Source organism: Vidua macroura, chromosome 8 (assembly GCF_024509145.1).
Source record: "Vidua macroura isolate BioBank_ID:100142 chromosome 8, ASM2450914v1, whole genome shotgun sequence".
NCBI lineage: Eukaryota > Metazoa > Chordata > Aves > Passeriformes > Viduidae > Vidua > Vidua macroura.
Genome location: NC_071578.1, coordinates 29,855,387 through 29,869,591, shown reverse-complemented (window position 1 = coordinate 29,869,591; position 14,205 = coordinate 29,855,387).

Here is a 14,205-nt window from a genome sequence, read left to right as displayed (position 1 = left end):
TTAAAGAAAACAAGAGATTAGTCATTAAGCATTTCAAATTAAAGATTGTTTGAGTTACTTTTAGGTTTGGCCAGGTGACCAGGTTAGTGCCCAGGTCCCCATGCCTGAGCCAGCCATCCCATATAAACTGACATGCAGAAGTAAAAGCCTGTTAAAATTAAGGTCAAAAATGTACTAGTCAATATTAAGCTCTCAGAGCCTGAAATGTGATCCAATGTTCCTAATGACCAGCCCTGTAATTTGCCATACTGTTTCTGGTCAGACACATTAGGAGGCAGAAATGGAGAACCCAGGCTTGTGGGGGAAGAGGGAATGTCATTTTTTGGCAAGTGGATGCTAAATTCCAACCTAAATGCAGTTACAGAGAGTATGTATTATAGCTCAAAAAATCTAATTAGCTCATTTTTATCTCTAAATAATAAATCTATCTTTCTGCCTGCCCTTTAGAAGAAATCTGAGACAATTCTGCAGTGGAATCTGTGGAAAGCAGAAACCCTGTGCAAAAGAATCTTGCAAGGCTGGGGGTTTCTCCTTCCACTCTCCCTTGGGAAATGTACATTCAATGGTATAATTTCCTAAAAGAGTTTTCCTTGACAGAAAAAGCAAATACTTTTATTTTTGTTTTTGTTAAAAGCTGTATCTATTACAGAAATTTAATTCTCCATTTGGGAATTATAAGCAGTAATACAATAATAATAGTTGTTGGTTACCACACACTTATTTTAGACTATTCCAGGCAGCTGCCTTCTGCTTTTTGTGCAATCTCTTAGAATTAGGCTCCAATATAAAATAAATTACTCTGAACTGTCTGCCAAATTTGACTATTCTTTTAAAATCACGTAGCTGTTACTTACATTATGTAATAGCAACAGAGGTAATTTAATTACTAAGTCACGTATAGAAATTTATAGAAAAATAAGACTACAGCCTGCAACCTTCAGGAAATTAACCACCTAACTACTATTAAAAAGATGATCAGGGTACATAATTCTGAGACAATGGAAGGCCACTGCAGCAGTGATGCACTGCATAGTCAGAGGCTGTGGGGTCACCGCTGCTTGTAGCCCAAACCTGCTGGGATTTTGTTTGCTTTTTGGAGGGCACTGGAGGCAAAGCTTTCCTAAGTTCAGTGTTGATCATCTCCGCTGATGTATCCCAGGATGATCTCCCTGCATGCTGCCAGTTCTCACATCTCTGTGGCACGTGTACCCAAAGGCAGTAATTGAGGAGGGGGCTGACACTCTACTGGCCCCTGGAGCTGTGGACAGAGTGGGGCAGGGATCCTTGCCCCAGGGCTGGCTGTGGTCCATATGACCCCTCGCGGCCTTGCCCCGCCATTCGGGGTGTCCCTTTACCATAAGGGTTTCTGCAGGACTCCAGCTTCATGCTCCTTCCTCAACGGTTTTTACAAGCTGAGCATTTCACCAGGACTACAGGCTACCATATAGGTGCTAGTAAAGCAGGTTCATAAATAAAATCGTTTGCTGAGAAAGTTGATCTTTGCCAACCCCAGATCCTAATACTAAGGGAGCTGCCTTTAAAAAAAGTAATAGAATGTTATTTGTATTGACATTTTGGCTGTTCAGTTCAGTAGGTCACACTTTGGAGGCTTCTCTACACCAAGACTGTTTTGTCATGGAAGTTGAGCCCCATGAATAAGAGAATTTTAGACACAACAAGTGTCTAAGTGCCCAGCAAGTTGCCTGTTCAAAAACACTCTGTGCTTCAGTGTTGGCACAGTTGCAACTTTTACCCCATGATATTGCTCCAGCATCCCTCCAGGTTCATTTCCTTTGTGGGTTACTTCAGTTACTCCCACCCTTCTACTTCCCCTTGGATGGCTCACAGTGTCATAGTGGGTTCCTCCTATTCCCTCTGCCTCCTTTCCACACCTCTACTTTTCCTGATGTAACTAAGGACAATGGTTTCTTAAGAGAGTGTTTCAAGGTACTGGACCTTTTAGAAGTGATCAAAGGTAGTTGGAGGATTGATCATACACACAAAACCGTGGTTGACTGCAGGACTGCTCAGCTGGAGGATGACATAGATGGCCAAATGTCACAAAGCTCACAATAGTATCCCCCAAGTCAGTGAGACAGGGGTTAGGACCAGGTTACTCCAGATAGCTGCACTGCTGACAAAGAGTATCCAAGCTTTCTTGGAAGGCTACACGCTGGATCAAGTGTATGCATCCCTTCTTTGCCCACACATTGCTCGAGAGACATCCTCTTGCTTGTTAGTATGCAGCTGGTGTGGTTCACTAGCTCTGCCAAGCAGAGCTTTTTAATTCTCCCTCACTAGAGAGAGGAACTTCAGAATAAGAGAATGATTAATGGAGGGAGGAAAAAAAAAGCAAACAAAATTTAAAAAGGGATAATAAAAACCCTCAATGAAAGTGAAACTATCAAGATTTATGAGAATTCTATGAATTCCTCACAGCCGTTCAAAGCAGGATTGCATAAGCCGCAGCACACCTCACTCAGCACATCCTTTAATGAGAATGGCCGTGTTTACGCTTTCACTGACACTGCCTCCATGCCCGCAGGCTCCAGGCGAGGCCTGTTCACACATGTACGGAGCAAACAGAAAGCAAGGAAGCCAGGCCTGTGTAACTCAGGACCAGCTGGAGTGGTTTTGGGTGCGAGAGGTGGGTCCTGCCTGCAGCACAGCTCGGAGGGACCATGCAGGGCAGCAGCACCCAGCACAAGGACAGCCGGGAGTGGGGACACGTACCAGGGTACTACAATGAAATCTGTTTTTTTGCAACTCCAGGAGCAGAGCAATTGGATACATCCAAGTTTTCCTGGGAAGGTTAACCAGCTCACATTCAGCAGTGTGATATTCAGGGCTATAGTGATATAGCCCTAGCGAATCTTTTCCATTCCCTTCCAGTTCTCAGGGAAATCAATTAAATGTCTCTGATCAGGTTTTTCACTGTAGCTGGAGACAGGTGGTCTTCCTATGCTCCTGCAGGGGTGAGCACAAGCCAAACTGCACTGAGGGTGTCTCCAAGCTGCCTGGAATTAGACATCATTGGAAGACCTCAGCAGATCTTTTTCTCTGAAGAGGCGAAGTGCCTGGATCAGCTGTGAGACATTTGCAATGAATTGCCTCCATACTAAACACTGGATGTGAATAATATCCCTGCACTCCCCAGAAAGTAGTCCCTTCATTGCCAAACTCCCTTTTAACACAAGGGGATTAAACACCAAGCTGACCCGGATGGCAAAAGGCAGGAGAATCCAGGTCACTGCAAGGCACAGCTTTTACATGATCACCTTCGTAGGCAGCAAAGCTCCCGTTTGCCCAGGATGGATCACAGAAGCTCTGCTGCGTGACGTGTTGCAGGATAACTGACAGAAGAGTTGGTTATAATTGGAAGAGATGGGCAGAGATGATACCTGAGTATGGAATGTCTTAGCTTGCAGACAGAAATCACACCTGAACTCCTCCAAAGTGCTGAGGTGTGCAGCACAGTCAACTTCCCAGAGGCTGCAAACTTTTCTGAACAGGTTCAGGAGCCAGATCAAAATGTTACAGGTCATATAATCTCTTTGAGATTATACTGAGAATGTAATTCAGGGATACTTGAGAATGTAATTCAGGGCCTGTGAATAGGAGGGGTGGAGGAACACACTGCATTCATACTCCTTCCAGGTAATAATCCTACCATTAACTTGAAATGTTAAAGTATTTATGCTGTCTATTGTGTGCACACGTGTGTGCATAAGTTTTAACACTGCCAGCCACCTATTAAATGCACACACAGTGGAAGCCCAGACAGCAGGGCTTGTAAAATGTGACACCCAACTTCTACATCTGCCCATTGCTTCTAAGATGGCTGAATCTAAGAAGTGACGTGTTCCTTCTTTCTTCTCTTCCTCCTTTCTTAATTAGATACGGAAAATAAATCAAAATGATACAAGCACAACTCTTCCATTTCTTATATCTCCCTCTTTCTCAGTTCTACCAATGCCAAAGCAGTGCTGCTCACCTCATGAGGATGGCTGTGTTGATGGAGCAATTCTCACCGGGCTGAGGGCCATTGGTGCTAATTTGCTGGCTGCATCTTCTGTGCTGGTCAAGTGAGGCAGTGTCCACACTCTGCAGCGGCGAGCTGCACAGGGCTGTCCTGTCCAGCTCTGGATGATCTGGCAAAGGGTGATAACCACGGCCCTGTGGAGAAACCAGCTTGGACAGAAGCAGTGCAGCCATCATGACATCATGTACTGTATTGCAATGTTTCAGTAAATACAGCTTGCTTTCAGGGGGCCTAATTAGCATAGGCAGAGCTTTTTTTTTTTTTTTTTTTTTAAAGAAGTTGGTTTTGGAAAAAATAATGAAAATTAATAACATATCCAAACCCCCCTCCATCAGCATTGAAGAACAGCATTGAAGAGTGGTGATGGTAGCAGGAGCATAGAGCCCCCATCCAGCCCACCAGAGATAGAGGGGCCACTGGATTTCTAGTCCAGGTAACCTTGTTGCTTTGTTTGAAGTATCCACCATGCAGCTGTAATTCCTTTGTGCCTGATCCATATGGAGATGTAGCCTTATTCTAATAGCATACAGCTCTTTCGGCCTTTTCTGGGGTTTTCAGTCCACAGCCTTATAAGGGCTCTGAAAAGCCAAATTTGGACTGAGTGGGGAACTGCTGTTCCCTATCATGTGGATTTCAGTTCTTTGATCCACATAATTCTTCTGAAGGGAGAAGGGCCAATAATCAATAGGTGCTATAGACAAGCTATTTAATGGGACTCTCTCCAAACTTGGAAAATCAAGTTTGTCTTCCATCTGGCTCCATTAGTCCTGTAGCAAGGTAGCTTAACACTGGCTTTAAATGAAGAACAGATGCTTCTTCTGAGGAGAGCTATTGTGCACCAGTGAAAAGGGGATAAATTAACATGCCCTCCCAACTGCAGCCAGGGAAAAATACTACTGGCAGCTCCACTCTTGGAGTTGTTCCTCCATCTGCATTAGCAGCTGAAAGCAGGATATGCAGGGGAAGATGGAGAGATGGTGGGGATAATGGCTGCTTTCTCAGAGTCCCACCATGACCTGAGCAGCTGGTGGCATGAGGCATGGTGGATGGAAACTGGTGGGGTCATTCTACTGCTGCACAGGACAGTGGTTACTCTAAGGAGTGAAACCTGAATGCCTTTCACATCACACTCTAAGTTATTAGGAGCAAAATCCCCTTCTCATTGATGAACACCTTAATGAACTGCCACTCCTGTATTCTCATTCTTGCTTCAGAGGCCAGCTTCTTTGCTGCAGTTCAGACTCTTCTTGTACACCATTTGTATGTGTTTTGTACTAATTTGGAGAAGAGGACCATCTGCACCTGCCTTTGTAGGATATCTGGTTGGTCACTGCACCTCGCACTCCATGGCTCATTGCTTTCAGTGCTGGTCACCTGCTTCTCACAGCTGTAGCCCATTAGGGATGAGGCTCCGCTGCAGCCCCACTGCATTACCACAAACTGTGTACCTACAGGAGTCATTGTATATTAACAACTTAAAGCCCAAATGCACAGAGAAGCTTCTACAAAATCACCCAGCCCTCACACTTCTGCAAGCCCCCCTAACCTGGTTATGGATGGGCTATGGCAGCAGGATCATCACTGACCAAGCACCAGAATGGGATTCCAGCTTCAAGCTGGAAGAGGTGTTCAGTTTGCAGCAACAGAGCAGGGTGGACACCACTCATGTGTCACTCCAAAATGCTGGTGTTCAATCCTAGGGCATGGCAAGAGCAGCAGCTGGGTGGGCTCTGTTGACAGCTGCCCTTACACACTAACCGCCTCTTCCCAATCCTCCTCACCTGCTTTCTGTCAAGCCTGCCAAAACTGTACTGAAAGATCAGGAAAAATAGAGCCAAATTCTTAATTTCTGGATGGTATTGCCACAATAAACCATCACCAGCTCCTTGTGGAAAGCCACTCTGTTGCAAAACTGCCAGTGGTCCTGTTAACCCCACTGCTCTCATGGCAAATGCTGAGTTCTCAGTACTTCAGGACATGAAAACATGATCTCTCTCTCCCCTTCTCTGTATATTGGTATTTTATATAAATCAGTATTTTCTAGTCCTTAATAACTGTTTTTCTCCACCAGCAATTCAGCTCCCATCTAGCCAAAGTGGCTCACATGGCAGGGGTGGCTGAGGAGGACCATGACAGGGCAGTGGCAATGCCCCAAGAGCTGAGCCCAGCAGTGGCAGGAAAAAGCAAATACATTGGGCATCGCCATTTTGCAAGCCTGACCACCTACTGATGTGCTGCTTGTGCAGGGCTGGCGTGTTTCTGAGTGTACCTGTGTATGGCAATTTGTTCATCAATTACGTACACATAAATTTTGAAACTAAGAGCAACCAAATAACCTGATAAACAATCCCAGCCACCAGGGACAGAGGAACAGCAGGCTCAGAGGTAATTATATATTTAGACTACATATTTATATAATGAAAATGTATATAGTTTATCTATGTAAATATAAGCATATAAACCTACAGAGAAAAATATTTGTAAAAACATAGAAATTATTTTAACATTTATACTTTTGTATTTATATAACTACCTATATAAACATAGATCTAGCACTTCATTATATATCTTTCTAATTATATCTTTTATATTGCCCACAGGCATTATGAAATCCTGCAGGTGGCTGGAGGGGCAAGGCAGGCAGTACCCCCACCCCAGGGAGAGCTGAAGCACAGGATCAACCTCACAGGCGCTGGGAAACCCCCAGGGGAAGAACTACTGGAGGGTGATGCAGAATAAGCTCTCTATGGCCCAGCTCCACTGCAGCCACCCGTACCCATTGTTGCCTTTGTTTGCCATGGTCAAACCCTGGTACCTGTCAAACAGAGAGAAAAAAATATCTCTCCCCTAAAAATTCATTATCTCACTGTTTTGGATAAGCGCTGAGGAAAACATCCATTTTATGTCCTCCAAGGAAGTTCTGCAGGTGAAACATGAGCCTAGCTATTTGCAGAAAGCAGAAAGCAACCCTCTATTTTCCATTAATTTTTGGAGGAGAGGATGGGGAGGGGAAGCAGGGATGATGGCAGGGAAAGCAGGGATGATAGCAGAGACTAGGTGGCAGTTGGGCTGGAGCCATTTCTCCTGCATCATGAGAAATCAGAAGCATCACAGATTATTTTAGTCCCTTTTTTGTAGGTCACCTTTAATAGAAATGTTAATAATGCTGTTATCTGTATATCTGAAATATTATATGGTAGCTCTGTAATTCACTGTCTTTATCAGCCTTCTTTAATGTATAATTTAATGCTTGTATAGCTATTTTGTTTGGGTATGACTCTCAGAATTACGACTTAAAAAAAATCTGTATGCTAGTTAACTACTTTTTATGGAAAGCATTTCTTTCATGTTATTTTAAAACCATGGAGCCGAGGGAAGTATTTTATGGACCACGGAATCTCACAGAGTAGTTAATTTCTGTCTGAGCTGGTTTCTTTGCTATTTTAAAGGATGCCATCAAGATCACTGCTATTTCTCTTGGCTGGGAGCCAACCGACTCTTCTGCAGTTGTGACACATCCTTGTGCTGTATTAAAGATGGGGAAAATAGCAAACATGGGAGCTGGATGCTGCTGTGTGGAAGGCAGGAAGAAGGGTCTGCCACCCCCGGCCACCCCACGGCAGCCTCTACTTGAAATTAGGCACCAAGTATGATGCACCTGATGGGTAAAAATTATTTCAGCCTGGCAATATGGGGGAAAAAAGTCGATGACAACACACGTGCCCGCTGTCACTATTCCCTACCCTAGTGTCCTGCCAGCTGGGCATAGGGGCCAGGCAAGCTGGCATGGTCCTGTGAAAGGCACTTTCTTCCTGCAGGCAGCAAATGGGACTTGGCCATGTGCATGCCATGGGCTCAGTGGGGCATATGGGCCTTCACTGTGTGTGCCTTTGCTTGGTGTAAGAACTCTAAAAGCAGTAATTGGGCGGTTAGCTGTGCCCTAGGCGAGCTCGGGTGATGCACTAAATATTCTGCCTTTTGTTTCATAATGAATTATTCTGTGTATCTAGAGCAAAGGGAGTTTTCTTTTTTGGTCTTTTCTCTGCAGTTTGTTCCTAGCCTACTTGTGGGGGTGTGTTGAAATCTTTGCTTTTTGCTTATGAGGTCAAGTACTTTAATCAGGAGCAAAAAAAATTGCGTGCTTTAATCCTAAATTCTCTGAGTCGCTGCCAAATATAATTAGAAACAAATGGCTTTATTCTTCATTTGAGAGCTCCACAGACACTGGCAGGGGGCAGAGGGAGAGAGCTTGGTTTGCCTGTCTGTTTTTTGGGGAGCTTGCAGACAAAACCACTGCCAAAATACATGTGAGAGCCCTGCAGAGGACGGAGGGTTTGGGCAGAGGTGTAGGAGGCAGTGCCAGGAGAGGATGAGGCCCCTGTGTGTGCCTCCTGTGCCAGCAGCTTGGTAATTCCTCCCATTGGTACTGGACACTGGAGGGGCTGGAGCAGGGTACCAGCCCAGGGGAGCCACATGGCCATCACCTGTCCATGTAACCACACAAGCTGATCATGTCAAGGTCCCAGCCACCCCAATGGGACCTGAGTGGGGAGTAGACACCCACCTGCAGAGCACTCGAGGGGTTTAGCACTCCCTGGGCTTCCCTCCCCAGACTAGCAGTGGCTGAACCCCAACTGGGTGCACACATAGTGTTTAGGTTACAGGAACTGAATTCTGCTCTGAACAACACCAGCCAGCACCTCTCACTGCAGATATCCACTGCTCCCCTGCTTACACACACCTGGGCTGCCTGCAAATTCAACTTACCTCTATTTAGGTGTATCCATGAGCTATCCACAGAATGACAGAGGTGCAGTGGTTTCATCCTCATGGCGTGGGATACCACTGTGTCCATTGTGTATCCTTTAGAACTTAGAATGTTTGCTGGGAGTGCAGCATGGCTGCCCCTCATCTTTGCCTCCTGCTCCCCATCCTGGCACTTCCACAGCTTAGCCTTGTCATGGCACCTGCCTCATGGAAGGGACATGGCATTGCCCAATGGCACTGCAGTTACCACACCTCTGTGTGGTGGCCCTGAAATAAAGTGGGGCCATTGTTCACCCCTCTGGTGTCTCTCAGCATGAGAGGGCATTTGCAGTTTGCCCAAGCCCCTGGAGGTTGTGAGACACCTATTTCAATAAACAAACAATTTTGCCATCAAAATGGCTAAAGAGCAACTCTCACTGACTTGTGCAAATGGGAAGTTTTGCTGCATTGCATCACAGCCTAGCATACCCCCATGGCACAGCAGTACCTCACAGCAGCCCCTCATGGAATGGTAGCCCCTCACAGCAGCCCCTCACAGCATGGCAGCCCCTCATGGATGACCTCACAGAATTACATCCTCTCAAAGCATGGCAGTCACCCATGGCAGCCCCTCGTGGCAGCCCCTTACAGCATGGCAGCCCCTCATAGATAACCTCGCAGAATGGCATCACATCACAGCAGCCCCTCATGGCATGGCAGCCCCCCATGAGATCACCTCATGACACTGCAGTTCCTCACAGCACGGCAACCCCTCACAGCAGCCCCTCAAAACATGGCAGCCCCTCACAACATGGCAGCCCTCCACAGGATCATCTCATGACACTGCAGTTTCTCACAGCATGACAACCCCTCACAGCAACCCCCTCAGAACATGGCAGCCCCTTACAGCATGGCAGCCGCTCATGGATCACCTCACAGAATGGCACCTCCTCACAGCAACCCTCTCAAAACTTGGCAGCCCCTCACAGGATCCCCTCTTGGCACAGCAGCCCCTCACGGCATGGCAGCCCCTCACGGGATGACCTCTCACTGCATGCCCTGGGGCATGGCCCGTGCAGAGGAGGGGATAGGGGTGCCTTTTTTTTCCTTTCCTGACTAAAGTGCAGAACAAACTGAACAACGCTTGCAAGTTCAGCAGGTTTCTCCCCTTTCTTCCTTTATTAGAGAAGTCCCTCATGGACCCGGCATCCTCAGCACCCTAATTTCCCAGGAGAGCAGCCCCCACACCCAAGATAATTTGTTAAGTGCTTTGATGCTCGTCACCAAAACCAAGCAGCTGTTGAGCCCCAGGAGCAGCCCCAGGAGGAGGAGAAGGGAGCTACCAAGACTTTTGTGCCCGTGTTATGGTGCAGTACCCAAGGACAGGGCTGGCCCCACAGGCAACCCTCACCTTGTGAGCACGGGGAGGTCTTCACAGCTGCCACCATTCAGAACTTTTGGGTCTCCTGAATGTGGCACTTTTACCCAAATCACTGCTCTTTCAGCAGCCAGGAAAGTCTTCATGAATTTGTTTAACCCAGATTTGGGCATATTTGTCCCCAGACTGCTGGTTCTCATGGAGGGTCCTGTCCCTGCTGCCCCAACCACCAGGACAGGGCACCTCTGGCCGCAGGCTTGGCCTGTGACCTGGGGGGCTCGTTCCAAAGGTGAGCACTAGATGGAGCATCTGACATCGCGAATGACTCATTTTAATCCCATAAAGGACAAACTAAAAAGCTTAAATGAAAGCACAGATTAAGCTGTATCCCTGCCTGCTTGCTGGCCACGCAGCGCCTGCATAGGAGGCAGCAGGGGATGCTGCCTGGCCACAGCCATGGCTTTCTCCTGCAGGAATACAAACCCTTAGCAGCCCTGGCTCCAGGCAGACTGGGGATGCTTTGGGGGCCACTCCTTTTGCTTTCCTCAAGACCATCCAATCCTCCCATGTTTCTCTTCAGTTGCTGAGGCAATACATACCTATAGCACTTCAGTTGTGAGCGTGCCCAAATTTGGGAAGGCAAACATACAGAATCTATTGTTTTTGCTTCAGGAAGAGCAAAAGGTGTCTGATATTCCTGGAAAGCCTGTGGGTGAGAGCTGAATTTCTGAGAGCAATTAGGGTGCCAGTGAGGATTAGCAGTGATGTCTGTGTGTGATCAGCTCCTCTCAGCAGCAGAAACTTTGGAAAAAATGGTCCTGAAATATTCTGGAGCAGACACACTGCTGGTGAGGCAGAGACAAAGGAAGGGCCCCATTCCCAACAGGTTGACATTACCACGTGATTATCATTGGCCCCAAAAGGCTGACAGGCAATGCAGCTGCTGCTGGGCCAATTTCCCTGTGATCCATCCAGGGAAGGGGAATCCTGCCCGAGGACCCCCACTAGCTTTCAGCTCTCTGTGCCCTCTGCTCCTTACCTGCTGGGGTGCAAGGCTTGCAAAAGTTCTGCGAGGTCCTCAAGGGGTGTATGCCATGGCCCAGAAATCAGGAAACCAGATTCAATGACATTCTTTCTTCTGAAAGGAGCCCGGCACGGGGTACTGCCATGTAATTGTGGAGAAGTGAGGCAGCAAAGCAGAGGACCAAGAACTCAGCCAGGGGAACTAAACAGCAGCCAGCAACACCAGACTGTGCATCTCCACTTTTCTTCAGACCCTCAAAACTGTTTATTTCCTGCTGCAGGCAGCTGAATTGAAAAACTGGTGTGAGAAGGTGACAAACGCTTTGTCTTCAGCGAGCCAGTGGTACTACATCCCTTGTCCTCTCTCAAATCACTGGACAGTGCACTCAAACACAGAAGCACTCTGGAATCCCTAATAGGGTGACAAATTCTTCCTGGGTGGAGTTCTGCTCTCTTGCAGAACCCACCAGCCACTGGTGGGGTACACTGAGCCCTGCAGAGGTGGCCCTGTCTCCCTGCAAATACTTTGGGTGCTGCCAGCACAGATTACTTTGCTCCGCTGCTTGCCCAGGTGTGGGTGCACTGACCCCCAGATGACCCCCAGCAAACCCACTGGGAAGTGGCCAGCCCAGCCAAGGGAGGATGCTCTGCCTCAGTGCCGCTCACGAGCAAGGCTGGTCTAGCTATGAAGAGTTCCAGGGTGCTGCTCTGGGGTCTTCTTCCCAGCCACACTCTGAAGAGTGGGTAAGGCAGCCCAACAGGCACCCCCAGCACTGCAAGAACAGGCAGTGCTGTCTTACATTAATCCACAAACTAGGAAGGGCTAAAAAAAGCAAGCAAGATGGTGCTGGAAACCAAGTTGCCTTGGCCATCTCTGCATCTCCTGCAAGGGCCAGCATCCACATGTCCACATTTCCTCCACCTCTTTCACAGGTTGGCTGCATTTTCAACATAAAAGGAAGAAAATGCCTCAGCTTGGCAAAGACAGAAGTGGATAGGGGAAAAGGTTTGCTATAAGGCCCCATCTTCTCCCATAGCTTCACATACAGGAAGTGATCACAGCACCAAGGCTGAGTTCAAGAAGTGTCTGGACAACAGTGGCAGGCACAGGGTGTGACTCCTGGGGCGCCCTGCACAGGGCTAGGAGCTGGACTCGAAGATCCTGATGGGTCCCTTCCAACTCGGCATATCCTATGATTCAACAGCGCTGCATCCTTTACACATGCCCAGTGGCTGGCTCTCCTCCCCAAGCTGGTATTTCCCAGCACACAGAGGAGGAAATGGTTGTTTTTGAGACTGCAGCATGTATTTGGAAGCCTCATCTAACAGTGCTGTGAAACTGGTCTGTGCTCGCCTGGCCACACACCCAGCACTGGGAGAACGCATGAAGCAGTAGCAGCCTCCAGGATCACTCATGGCCTCAACTCCTGGACAGCCCAGGGATGGGGGAGGGAAACCTCCCTGTTGCATACCTGCCCCAGAACCATGGAGTTAAGCAATGATGTGGAATTAGCAGGTGGCTACTGGGCATTCCTGTCCTGCTGCTGAGCTGTGCTGGACAAGGGCAGTACCCAGGCCTGACCTACACACACTGAAATGATTTTCCCACCTATGGAGAGCAGGAGCCTAACAGCATTTGCTGTGTTTACGGGCTCTCAAAGGGGCCCTAAGTTTATGGGGGCTTTTCAGACGCACCACAGAACATAGTAAAAATTAATTTTGCTTGTTGGTTGTTCAGCATCATCAGCAAAATTAGTAGTTAGCATCTGACTCGAAGACTCCAGAACCTTACCATGTTTGAGCTGGGAAGAAGAGGGGGCAATTTTCAGATCCCAGCTCAAGCCTGCAGTACTGGTAGAAAAAAGTTCTACTCCGAGATTCAAATGGAGCAAATTTGGTACTGGAGCCACTGGCTAAGCATGGAAGTTATCCTCTCAAAAGCTGTTCCTATAGTCAGCGTGATCCCAGCCACACTTTAAAGCAAGTACACTGCAAAAATAGTGGGGCACTGACTGAAGATCTTGTCTCTCCCTCCTTGAGGAAATTGCAAACTTCCATTTCTTTAATCTAATCATTTGCAGGAGGAGATACTTTCTCTAGAAAAGCCAATATAAGAGGGCTGAAAGGTCGGATGGGATAATATGTAATCCAATGCGATAAGGGCTGTTTACAGAATTATTAATCAAACACAAAAGGGAACAGATAGTAACATTTTTTATTAAATATTACAGTGGATCAAAAAGTACAAAATATCTTTCGCCTGCTATGTGATTGGGAAACTATTGGCACATAATACAGTATCAAAAGCATTAATAAGTACAATTTGGAAAACATACAAAAATTGAGTGTTTATAGTTGGCTCAGCTTTATTTCTGGTAGTGTTTAAACTAATGCAAAGGTTACTCAATAACCTTTTAAATGGGAAACTATATAATATTACTGGGCCATTTTTATATATACAAATCATCACCTTACAGAGCATATAGGCTACATAACTTGAATCACAAAAAGTATACAATATTTACAACAAAAGAAAGTTAAAAAAGTATAAACAGCTAGTAGATTATGCTGCCATTATTAGAACATATTTAAAACTGCGGGGCTGGGCGGAGAGAGGGGAGGAAGAGGAAGAGAACGAGCGAAATATCAACCACATGTACAGCAAACAGCACTCATGGCAGCACTGCCAATGCCACCTGCCTCACACCAGTGCAGGAAGTCCCACTGCTCATCAAAATCAGCACGATTGCAAAACTGGCCCAGATGTGACCTCACTGATCACCACAAAGGAAACGAGCAAGCGGAGGGTGCGAGGGACCCCCATGGTAGTCTCTGGAGGCGGCAGCCCCATGTCTCCCCAGATGGGGCAGAGCTGCTGGCAGAGGCAGCACAGCACTTGTGCCCTGCTCGAGCTCTAGCTGCTGCCAAGCCAACTTGTCTGCTGCTAGGACAAACTACTTCAACAGGCTTGAACCCACTGGGCAAGCTCTTCACACCAGGCCAGCTCACAGCCACA